We start from the raw sequence: 13,084 nt of genomic DNA on the forward strand, positions 1-13,084 counted from the left end.
ATTTGGTGTTAGTTGATATGTTAGATCCACCAACAAATGGATAAAATAATAAAGTCCTATTGTTTTCTAAGGCTGTTAGTGGCTACATTTGTATTATTTAATTTAACTCAAATGTATTGATATGACTACACAAGGATTTCTATAATCTTATATCTCAAGGCCAATTGACCTACACGAAATTAGATAGTTTCCCACATCCTCGAAAAATGTAAAAGCCCTTTGAAACACATTACTTGAGGTTGAGTCATCATGCCTACAGAATGCCTTTATATAAGAATGACATAACGTCTGTACATATAATGGTAAATACTGCAATTCAATTGTTATTGTTTCAAGTAAGGCCACTTAAAGGGGCAATCTGGGATTGTAAAAACAACAAACCGTTTTGAAGCTATACAGTGTTTGTTTACAATTACATTGTTCACAAACAGCAGAGTAAAAACAAGCCTATATTATGGGTTCTGATAGGGTAAGACAGTTGAACTACCGTAAGCTTGTGAGGTGTTAGTTATATTGTAACAATCTTAACCCATCACCTAGCGACCTCATCAGGAGGCCTAATGGTTAAGGTGTTGGGTTGACAGTCGCTGTAACTTTCCAAACGTGGGCCTGCTGCAGACCCACTTCCTCCTCGCTTATCTCATGTCGAAATAAAAGTTCTCCGCAAGCTGTCGCTTACTTGGGCACATATGGTGCATGTGCAGGACTTCTTCTTTGACATGAGGTGAAGCAGTGAGCAAGAGATTTGTCAGGCAGCAGACCCATGTTTGGAAAGTTTGTTTATTAATACATTATTTAAGATTATTTTATCTCAAATTCCCAACGGTATAAAGACTAATCACCCAGACAACCAACTGTGTAAGTTGAAATGTAATTTTCTCTAACACCTGGCTTTGCACAGACTGATTGTTAGCGACGCTAGTGTTATGTATTGGGATTATGCCGCAGAGCATCATGGGGGTTATGTGTGTTGAGATTATCATATTCTAGATAAATGTTTGAACTGAATTCCTGTCTCCCGTCTCATCATTATTGAATTGTTCTGAAGACGTGGTTATGAAACCCACTAGACATAACAAAAGTATGGGTAAAAGTAAGTCTGAAACTACAGTAACTATTCTGTCTGGAAGAATTCCGTTTTTACAAGTTTAAAACTGTTATTTTCTGTGGTTTAGTCTGTGAAAACAACGTGATTAAAAAGGGAGGAATATACAGTTTGTAAAGGAAATGACATTTATTGAACTGTGAAGACTAACTTTGTAATTAAAAACTGCTTAATTAGCGCATTTGAGGATTAAACGTTAGTGAGAGAAGTGAATGAAGATCACGTGACTGAGGAAAATATTGCTGTGGCAGAACAGAACGTAACCATGTTGAGGACAATATTCAAGTGACAATCAGGAGCCTTTTGATTAATGAAAAATGGCTGGAATTGTTGGAAACATTGGACAGTTTGATGAAGGTATTGAGCTGTTGAACTCATGTACAGAACACTTTGAATATTTTTTTCTTGCAAATGACATTGATAAGGACAAAATTGTGCCTACATGTTTCAGTGTAATGGCGCCAAAGACGTTTAATTTACTACACAGCCTGCTACACCCAGACAGGCCAGGTAATAAGATGTATGGGGATATTGTGGAAATACAATATATATACAAAAATACAGTGGCAAGAAAAAGGTTGTGAACCCTTTGGAATTACCTGGATTTCTGCATAAATTGGTCATCAAATTTGATCTGATCTTCATCTAAGTCACAACAATAGACAAACATAGTGTGCTTAAACTAATAATACACACATTATTGTGTTTTTCTTGTCTATATTGAATACATCATTTAAACCTTCACAGTGTAGGTTGGAAAAAGTATGTGAACCCCTAAGCTAATGACTTCTCTAAAAGCTAATTGCAGTCAGGGGTCAGCTAACCTGGAGTCCAATCAATGAGACGAGATTGGAGATGTTGGTTAGAGCTGCCTTGCCCTATAAAAAACACACAGAATTTGAGTTTGCTATTCACAGCATTCACAGTTTGCATTCACAGCATTCACAGTTTGCTATTCACAGCATTCACAGTTTGCTATTCACAGCATTGCCTAATGTGAACCATGCCTCGAACAAAAGAGATCTCCGAAGAACTTGAATTGAATAATAGAATTGTTGACTTGTATAAAGCTGGAAAGGGTTACAAAAGTATCTCTTAAAGCCTTGCTGTTCATCAGTCCACGGTAAGACAAATTGTCTATAAATGGAGAAAGTTCAGTACTGTTGCTATTCTCCCTAGGAGTGGCCATCCTACAAAGATGACTGCAAGAGCACAGCGCAGAATGCTCTGAGGTTAAAACTTCTTATGGCTGCAGGGGCAGTATTGAGTAGCTTGGATGAATGGTGCCCAGAGTAAACGGCCTGCTCCTCAGTCCCAGTTGCTAATATATGCATATTATGATTAGTATTGGGTAGAAAACACTCTGAAGTTTCTAAAACTGTTTGAATTATGTATGTGAGTATAACATAACTCATATGGCAGGCAAAAACCTGAGAAGAAATCCAAACAGGAAGTGAGAAATCTGAGGTTGGTCGATTTTCAACCCAGCCCCTATTGAATTCACAGTGGGATATGGATGAAGTTGCACTTCCTAGGGCTTCCATTACATGTCACCCGTCTTTAGAAACTTGAATGAGGCTTCTACTGTGTTGTGGGGCTGAATGGGAGCTGAATGAGCCAGGTGTCTGGCAGAGAGCCAGGTCCTGGTCACGCGCAATTCACATGATAGCGCCCTGCGTTCCATGGCTTCTCTCCACACACAGGAATTCTCAGGTTGGAACTTTATTGAAGATGTATGATAACAACACCCTAAAGATTGATTCTATACTTAGTTTGAAAAGTTTCTTCGACCTGTAATATAACTTTTTGAAGTTTTCATCCAACGTTCGGATAGAACGTGCACGAGCGTTTGGATTTGTGTACTAAACATGCTAACAAAAGTAGCTACTTGGACATAAATAGTGGACATTATCGAACAAATCAAGTATTTATTGTGGAACTAGGATTTCTGGGAGTGCATTCTGATGAAGATCGTCAAAGGTAAGGGAATATTTATAATGTGATTTCTGATTTCTGTTGACTCCAACATGGCGGATCATTTTATTTATTTTCTGTTTTTTGAAATCTGACACAGCGGTTGCAATAAGGAGAGGTATATCTATAATTCCATGTGTATAACTTGTATTTTCATTTATGATGAGTATTTCTGTAAAATTATTTGGCTCTCTGCAATATCACCAAACGTTTATGGAACTAGTGAACGTAACACGCCAATGTAAACTCAGATTATTTTATATAAATATGAACTTTATCAAACAAAACATACATGTATTGTGTAACATGAAGTCCTATGAGTGTCATCTGATGAAGATCATCAAATGTTAGTGATTAACTTTATCTCTATTTGTGCTTTTTGTGACTCCTCTCTTTGGCTGGAAAAATGGCTGGGTTTTTCTGTGAGTTGGTGGTCACCTAACATAATCGTTTGTGGTGCTTTCGCTGTAAAGCCTATTTGAAATCGAACACTGTGGTGGGATTAACAACAAGATTACCTTTAAAACGATATGATATACATGTATGTTTGAGGAATGTTAATTATGAGATTTCTGTTGTTTTGAATTTGGCGCCCTGCACCTTCACTGGCTGTTGTCAAATCATCCCGTTAACGGGATTGCAGCCCTAAGAAGATTTATTAAGAAGAATCCTAGTGTTAGCAAAAGACTTGCAGCAAAAGAACATGCTAACATCTCTGTTGATGAGTCTATGATACGTAATACACTAAACAAGAATGGTGTTCATGGGAGGACACCACGGAAGAAGCCACTGCTGTCCAAAAAAACATTTCTGCACATCTGAAGTTTGCAAAAGTGCACCTGGATGTTCCACAGTGCTACTGGCAAAATATTCTGTGGACAGATGTAACTACAGTTGAGTTGTTTGGAAGGAACACACAACACTATGTGTGGAGAAAAAAGGCACAGCACACCAACATCAAATTCTCATCCCAACTTTAAAGTATGGTGGAGGGAGCATCATGGTTTGGGGCTGCTTTGCTGCCTCAGGGCCTGGACAGCTTGCTATCATCAAAGGAAATATGAATTCCCAAGTTTATCAATACATTTTGCAGGAGAATGTTAGTGGCCCAGTCGGAGTTCTGACCTCAACCTGAATGAGATGCTGTGGCACTCTCAAGAGAGTAGTTCACACCAGAAATCCCAAGAATATTGTTGAACTGAAACAATTGTGTAAAGAGGAATGGTCCAAAATTCCTCCTGAGCACAGGTCTGATCCGCAACTACAGAAAACGTTTGGTTGAGGTTATTACTACCAAAGGAGGGTCAACCAGTTATTAAATCCAAGGGTTCACATACTTTTCCACCCTGCACTGTGAATGTTTACACGGTGTGTTCAATAAAGACAAGAAAACGTATAATTGTTTGTGTGTTATTCATTTAAGCAGAGTGTGTTTATCTATTGTTGTGACCTAGATGAGCACACCGTGTCACCGTCATAGGATGCCACCTTTCAAACAAGTCAGTTTGTAAAATTTCTGCCCTGTTAGAGCTGCCCTGCCCGGTCAACTCTAAGTGCAGTCATTGTGGTGGAAAAAAAAGAAAAGAGAGCTGGTCAGCGTGCCTGAATGGGCAACACCGATAGTACAAGTCCTTAACAAGGATGGTGGAATCACGATATGTGGAGACTTTAAAGTCACCCTGTGTTGTTGGCTGAGCTGTATCCGCTACCACACATCAACAACCTTTTCACGGGCTTAGCTGGGGGTCAAAAGTTACACAAAAACAACCTTTAAAGCCTACTTGCAGATGCACGTGGATAAAAAATCAAAGGAGATCCTGACCATCGTGACACACAAATGTCTCTTCAGGTACTGTCGCCTACCGTTTGGAATCACAAGTGTGCCAGACCTGTTCCAGAGGGCAATGGACCAGATCTTGAATGGATTACCAGGAGTACATTGCTACCTGGATGACATCCTCGTTACTAGAAAAGATGAAGAGGGACATTTGATTTTTAGCTCAGTGCGCCTGTCTAACTTAGTTTTTTTCCGCAAAGGTATCATTATCTGGCTAATAATGGGGGCCACTCATTGCTACAACGGAATGCCGCTAGTGTCCCAAGAAATTGTCACTTTCCTACAGGTGAATGGCGTACAACACATCAGGTCCGCACCATATCCTCCTTCTATCATCAGGCTGGTGGAGAGGTTTCTACAGACCATGATACATGCCTTAAAAGCGTCTCAGGGTCCAGGGACACTGCACCAATGCTTGAACAGATTCCTGCTATCCTACAGGATCATACCTCACTACAACCAAGACTTTGCCTGCATCACTACTCATGAAGCGAGAGCTATGCACAAGCTTCAACCTACTCAAACCTCTGAATGCAAAGGAGACAGTGTGATGTCAACAGGAGAGTCAAGTCAAACATTGTGAACTGAGAGCAATGGACAGAGCTTTCAATCCTGGAGAAATTGTCTTAGCTAGGAACTACCTCAAAGGACCAATGTGGGTTCCTGCTACAGTCATTGCTCAGACTGGTCCTGTGTCCTACACTGTCCAAACTGCAGAGGACGTCATCTGGAAAAGGCACACAGATCAGTTACTGCTGAGTAAATGCACAGGTTATTGAGTAAATGCACCAGTTGTGAGTGGTCTGGAGCTGTTGCTGGGTGATGCCCTGACCCAGCGATCGTCATCTAGAGGCTCACAGTCACCTTCTCAGGACACCAGCTCAGCCGCACCAACACAGGTGTTTGGCGAGACTGTGACACAGGCAACTCGCATGCCTACACCTGTGTCAATGCCACAGTCTAAAGGCATTGTTGAGAGTCACGTTGACCACCTATGAGAAATAGGTGGGCACCTAGATGTTTGGACTTGTGGACAGACCCTCCCAACAGTTAATGTAAACTCAGCAAAAAAATAAATGTCCCTTTTTCAGGACCCTGTCTTTCAAAGATAGTCCGTAAAAATCCAAATAACTTTAGCATGATCAGCTGATAGCCCAGCCCAGTGGTTCTAGCTTGCTTATGAGTGGAGGCCTTCATATACAGTGCCTTCAGAAAGTATTCACACCCCTTGACATTTTCCACATTTTGTTGTGTTACAGCATGAATTAAATGGTTTTTACTAAATCATTTAAAATGAAATGCTGAAATGTCTTGAGTCAGTAAGTATTTACCCCTTTGTTATGTCAAGCCTAAAAAAGTTCAGGAGTAAACATGTGCTTAACAAGTCACATAATAAATTGCATGGACTGTGTGCAATAACAGTGTTTAACACAATTTATTTATCTGTACCCCACACATACAATTATCTGTAAAGTGGGTCCCTCAGTTGAGCAGTGAATTTCAAACACAGATTCAGCCACAAAGACCAGGGAGGTAGATGGGTAAAACAAATAAAAAGCAGACATTCAAAATCCCTTTGAGCATGGTGAAATTATTAATTACACTTTGGATGGTGTATCAAACGCCCAGTCACTAGAAAGATACAGGCATCTTTCCTAACTCAGTTGCCAGAGAGGAAGGAAACCACTCAGGGATTTCACCATGAGGCCATTGGTGACTATGTGTTTCATAGTGACCTCAGAAAACTGAGGATTCGTCAACAAAATTGTAGCTACTCCACAATATTAACCTAACCACAACACTAACCTAACCCATCAGTCGGATTTTAGACCAGGTCATAGCACTATATCTGTTGCATCCCTAGTTATATAAATTAAGTGGTTAACTGTATGGATAAAAGGCAACATTGCGCTGTCCTCTTCATTGACCTGTCAAAGGCTTTCGATACTGTTGATCATTCACGGCTTTCCTCAATTGGCCTAGACCAGACTGCATGTAACTGGTTTAAAAATTACTTGACGGATAGAACTTAATGTGTATCCACTGATGGTTTTAAATCAGGTTTCCTGATCAACAGGGGTTGAGTCTGGGTCCTGTACTTTTCACTGTTTACATTAACAGTATCAACTTGTCTGTAAAAACATTTCACCTGCACTTGTATGCCGATGATAGTGTTGTGTATGGTATTGCCCCCACGGTTGACCAGGCTCTATCTGAACTACAGTCTGTCTTCATTGTATTACAGAAAACCTTTATTGACCTGAAATTAGCATTGAATGCCAGTAAAACAAATTATACTGTATGTTGTTCTCTAGAGTGGATAAAAATAGCTCTGATGATTTAATCATATGTACTTTGGATGGTGTATTTGGATAGATGAAACTATGTCTTTTAAAAAGCGTACTGATGAGTTTATTAAGAAGCTGAGAATAAAAATGTGCTTGTTTTATAGAAATAGCTCCTACCTCTCGCTAAATAGTCGAAAGCAGATTATTCAGTCAATGTTCCTATCGGTCCTAGTGTTACGGTGCGTGAATGAGGACCCAAAAGCGAACTAACGTAAACAGGGCTTCTTTAATAACAAAACATACGTAGGCTCAGATGGACCGGCAGATTCCGACAGGACAGGACAAGGTTGCAGCAAACATGACGATAGTCTGGTTCAGGCATGAATAACACAAACAAGAATCCGACAAAGACAGGAGCAGAAACAGAGAGAGATATAGAGACCTAATCAGAGTGAAAAAGGGAACAGGTGGGAAAAGGGGTGAACGAGGTAGTCAGAGAAGACAAGGAACAGCTGGGGGAAAGAGGGGAAGAAAAGGTAACCTAGTACGACCAGCAGAGGGAGACAGGGTGAAGAGAAAGGACAGAAACAAGACACAACATGACAATACATGACAGTACCCCCCCACTCACCGAGCGCCTCCTGGCGCACTCGAGGAGGAAACCTGGTGGCAACGGAGGAATTCATCGATCAGCGAACGGTCCAGCACGTCCCGAGAGGGAACCCAACTCCTCTCCTCAGGACCGTACCCCTCCCAATCCACTAGGTACTGATGACCACGGCCCCGAGGACGCATGTCCAAAATCTTACGGACCCTGTAGATAGGTGCGCCCTCGACAAGGATGGGGGGGGGGGGGGGGGAGACGAGCGGGGGCGCGAAGAACGGGCTTAACACAGGAGACATGGAAGACCGGGTGGACGCGACGAAGATATCGCGGAAGAAGAAGTCGAACTGCGACAGGATTAATGATCTGAGCAATACGGAACGGACCAATGAACCGCGGGGTCAACTTGCGAGAAGCGGTCTTAAGGGGAAGGTTCTGAGTGGAGAGCCAAACTCTCTGACCGCGACAATATCTAGGACTCTTAGTTCTACGCTTATTAGCAGCCCTCACAGTCTGCGCCCTATAACGGCAAAGTGCAGACCTGACCCTCTTCCAGGTGCGCTCGCAACGTTGGACAAAAGCCTGAGCGGAGGGGACGCTGGACTCGGCGAACTGAGATGAGAACAGCGGAGGCTGGTACCCGAGGCTACTCTGAAAAGGAGATAGCCCGGTCGCAGACGAAGGAAGCGAGTTGTGGGCGTATTCTGCCCAGGGGAGCTGTTCTGACCAAGACGCAGGGTTGCGAAAAGAAAGACTGCGTAAGATGCGACCAATAGTCTGATTGGCCCGTTCTGCTTGACCGTTAGACTGGGGGTGAAAGCCGGAAGAGAGACTGACGGAAGCCCCAATCAAACGGCAAAACTCCCTCCAAAATTGAGACGTGAATTGCGGACCTCTGTCCGAAACGACGTCTGACGGAAGGCCATGAATTCTGAAAACATTCTCGATGATGATTTGTGCCGTCTCTTTAGCAGAAGGAAGCTTAGCAAGGGGAATAAAATGAGCCGCCTTAGAGAACCTGTCGACAACCGTAAGAATAACAGTCTTCCCCGCTGACGAAGGCAGTCCGGTGACAAAATCTAAGGCGATGTGAGACCACGGTCGAGAGGGAATAGGAAGCGGCCTGAGACGGCCGGCAGGAGGAGAGTTACCGGACTTAGTCTGCGCGCAGACCGAACAAGCAGCCACGAAGCGACGCGTGTCATGCTCCCGGGTGGGCCACCAAAAACGCTGGCGAATGGAAGCAAGTGTACCCCGAACGCCAGGATGGCCGGCTAACTTGGCAGAGTGAGCCCACTGAAGAACGGCCAGACGAGTAGGAACGGGAACGAAAAGAAGGTTCCTAGGACAAGCGCACGGCGACGGAGTTTGAGTGAGTGCTTGCTTTACCTGCCTCTCAATTCCCCAGACAGTCAACCCGACAACACGCCCCTCAGGGAGAATCCCCTCGGGGTCAGTGGAGGCTACTGAAGAACTGAAGAGACGAGATAAAGCATCAGGCTTGGTGTTCTTAGAGCCCGGACGATAAGAAATCACGAACTCGAAACGAGCGAAAAACAGCGCCCAGCGCGCCTGACGCGCATTAAGTCGTTTGGCAGAACGGATGTACTCAAGGTTCCTATGGTCAGTCCAAACGACAAAAGGAACGGTCGCCCCCTCCAACCACTGTCGCCATTCGCCTAGGGCTAAGCGGATGGCGAGCAGTTCGCGGTTTCCCACATCATAGTTACGTTCCGACGGCGACAGGCGATGAGAAAAATACGCGCAAGGGTGGACCTTGTCGTCAGAGAGGGAGCGCTGAGAAAGAATGGCTCCCACGCCCACCTCTGACGCGTCAACCTCGACAACGAACTGTCTAGTGACGTCAGGTGTAACAAGGATAGGTGCGGATGTAAAACGATTCTTGAGGAGATCAAAAGCTCCCTGGGCGGAAACGGACCACTTAAAGCACGTCTTGACAGAAGTAAGGGCTGTGAGAGGAGCTGCCACCTGACCGAAATTACGGATGAAACGACGATAGAAGTTCGCGAAGCCGAGAAAGCGCTGCAGCTCGACGCGTGACTTAGGGACGGGCCAATCAATGACAGCTTGGACCTTAGCGGGATCCATCTTAATGTCTTCAGCGGAAATAACAGAACCGAGAAATGTGACGGAGGAGGCATGAAAAGAGCACTTCTCAGCCTTCACAAAAAGACAATTCTCTAAAAGGCGCTGGAGGACACGTCGAACGTGCTGAACATGAATCTGGAGTGACGGTGAAAAAATCAGGATATCGTCAAGGTAAACGAAAACAAAGATGTTCAGCATGTCTCTCAGGACATCATTGACTAATGCCTGAAAGACAGCTGGAGCGTTAGCGAGGCCGAAAGGAAGAACCCGGTATTCAAAGTGCCCTAACGGAGTGTTAAACGCCGTCTTCCACTCGTCCCCCTCCCTGATGCGCACGAGATGGTAAGCGTTACGAAGGTCCAACTTAGTGAAAAACCTGGCTCCCTGCAGGATCTCGAAGGCTGAAGACATAAGAGGAAGCGGATAACGATTCTTCACTGTTATGTCATTCAGCCCTCGATAATCTATGCAGGGGCGCAGGGACCCGTCCTTCTTCTTAACAAAAAAAAACCCCGCTCCGGCGGGAGAGGAGGAGGGGACTATGGTACCGGCGGCAAGAGCTACAGACAAATAATCTTCGAGAGCCTTACGTTCGGGAGCCGACAGAGAGTATAGTCTACCCCGGGGGGGAGTGGTTCCCGGAAGGAGATCAATACTACAATCATACGACCGGTGTGGAGGAAGAGAGGTGGCCCTGGACCGACTGAACACTGTGCGCAGATCGTGATATTCCTCCGGCACCCCTGTCAAATCACCAGGCTCCTCCTGTGAAGAAGAGACAGAGGAAACAGGAGGGATAGCAGACATTAAACATTTCACATGACAAGAGACGTTCCAGGAGAGGATAGAATTACTAGACCAATTAATGGAAGGATTATGACAAACTAGCCAGGGATGGCCCAAAACAACAGGTGTAAAAGGTGAACGAAAAATTAAAAAAGAAATGGTTTCGCTATGATTACCAGAAACAGTGAGGGTTAAAGGTAGCGTCTCACGCTGAATCCTGGGGAGAGGACTACCATCCAGGGCGAACAAGGCCGTGGACTCCCTTAACTGTCTGAGAGGAATGTCATGTTCCCGAGCCCAGGTCTCGTCCATAAAACAGCCCTCCGCCCCAGAGTCTATTAAGGCACTGCAGGAAGCTGACGAACCGGTCCAGCGTAGATGGGTAGTGCAGGATCTTGAAGGAGAGACAGGAGTAGTAGCGCTCACCAGTAGCCCTCCGCTTACTGATGAGCTCTGGCTTTTACTGGACATGAAGTGACAAAATGACCAGCAGAACCGCAATAGAGACAGAGGCGGTTGGTGATTCTCCGTTCCCTCTCTTTAGTCGAGATGCGGATACCTCCCAGCTGCATAGGCTCAGCTCCCGAGCCGGCAGAGGAAGATGGTAGTGATGCGGAGAGGGGGGCAACGGAGAACGCGAGCTCCTTTCCACGAGCTCGGTGACGAAGATCAACCCGTCGCTCAATGCGAATAGCGAGTTCAATCAAGGAATCCACGCTGGAAGGAACCTCCCGGGAGAGAATCTCATCCTTTACCTCTGCGTGGAGACCCTCCAGAAAACGAGCGAGCAAAGCCGGCTCGTTCCAGCCACTGGAGGCAGCAAGAGTGCGAAACTCAATAGAGTAGTCTGTTATGGATCGATTACCTTGACATAGGGAAGACAGGACCCTGGAAGCCTCCTCCCCAAAAACAGATCGATCAAAAACCCGTATCATCTCCTCCTTAAAGTCCTGATACTGGTTAGTACACTCAGCCCTTGCCTCCCAGATTGCCGTGCCCCACTCACGAGCCCGTCCAGTAAGGAGAGATATGACGTAGGCGACACGAGCAGTGCTCCTGGAGTAAGTGTTGGGCTGGAGAGAAAACACAATATCACACTGGGTGAGGAACGAGCGGCATTCAGTGGGCTCCCCAGAGTAACACGGCGGGTTATTGATTCTGGGCTCCGGAGATTCGAAAGCCCTGGAAGTGGCCGGTGGATCGAGGCGGAGATGGTGAACCTGTTCTGTGAGGTTGGAGACTTGGGTGGCCAGGGTCTCAACGGCATGTCGAGCAGCAGACAATTCCTGCTCGTGTCTGCCTAGCATCGCTCCCTGGATCTCGACGGCTGAGTGGAGAGGATCCGAAGTCGCTGGGTCCATTCTTGGTCGGATTCTTCTGTTACGGTGCGTGAATGAGGACCCAAAAGCGAACTAACGTAAACAGGGCTTCTTTAATAACAAAACATACGTAGGCTCAGATGGACCGGCAGATTCCGATAGGACAGGACAAGGTTGCAGCAAACATGACGATAGTCTGGTTCAGGCATGAATAACACAAACAAGAATCCGACAAAGACAGGAGCAGAAACAGAGAGAGATATAGAGACCTAATCAGAGGGAAAAAGGGAACAGGTGGGAAAAGGGGTGAACGAGGTAGTCAGAGAAGACAAGGAACAGCTGGGGGAAAGAGGGGAAGAAAAGGTAACCTAGTACGACCAGCAGAGGGAGACAGGGTGAAGAGAAAGGACAGAAACAAGACACAACATGACAATACATGACACCTAGACTATGGCGACCTCATCTATATGAACGCAGCTGCCACTTCATTAAAGATGTTAGATGCTGTTTATCATAACGCACTGCACTTTATTACTGGTTAAAATGTTAGTACTCATCATTGCATTCTCTACCAGACAGTCGATTGGCCCTCTTTGATGATGACCAAGCTGATCCTAACTGTTATAATGTAGGCCTATTTCTATTTTGCCCTGTTTATCAAAAGTGTTGGAAAAACTTGTCAATAATCAACTGACTGGCTTTCTTGATGTCAATAGTATTCTCTCTGGTATGCAATCTGGTTTCTGCTCAGGTTATGGATGTATCACTGCAACCTTAAAGCTCCTCATTGATGTCACCATTGCCCTTGATTCTAAGCAATGTTGTGCTGATATTTTTATTGACTTGGCCAAAGCTTTTGATACGGTAGACCATTCCATTCTTGTGGGCCGGCTAAGGAGTATTGGTGTCTCTGAAGGATCTTTGGCCTGGTTTGCTAACTACCTCTCTCAATGAGTGCAGTGTATAATGTCAGAAAATCTGCTGTCTCAGCCACTGCCTGTCATCAAGGCTCAATCCTAGGCCTCGCTCTTCTCAATTTACATCAACAACATGCAGTAGGAG

Source organism: Oncorhynchus mykiss, chromosome 1 (assembly GCF_057628025.1).
Source record: "Oncorhynchus mykiss isolate SJ-2025 chromosome 1, ASM5762802v1, whole genome shotgun sequence".
Classification (NCBI taxonomy): Eukaryota; Metazoa; Chordata; class Actinopteri; order Salmoniformes; family Salmonidae; genus Oncorhynchus; species Oncorhynchus mykiss.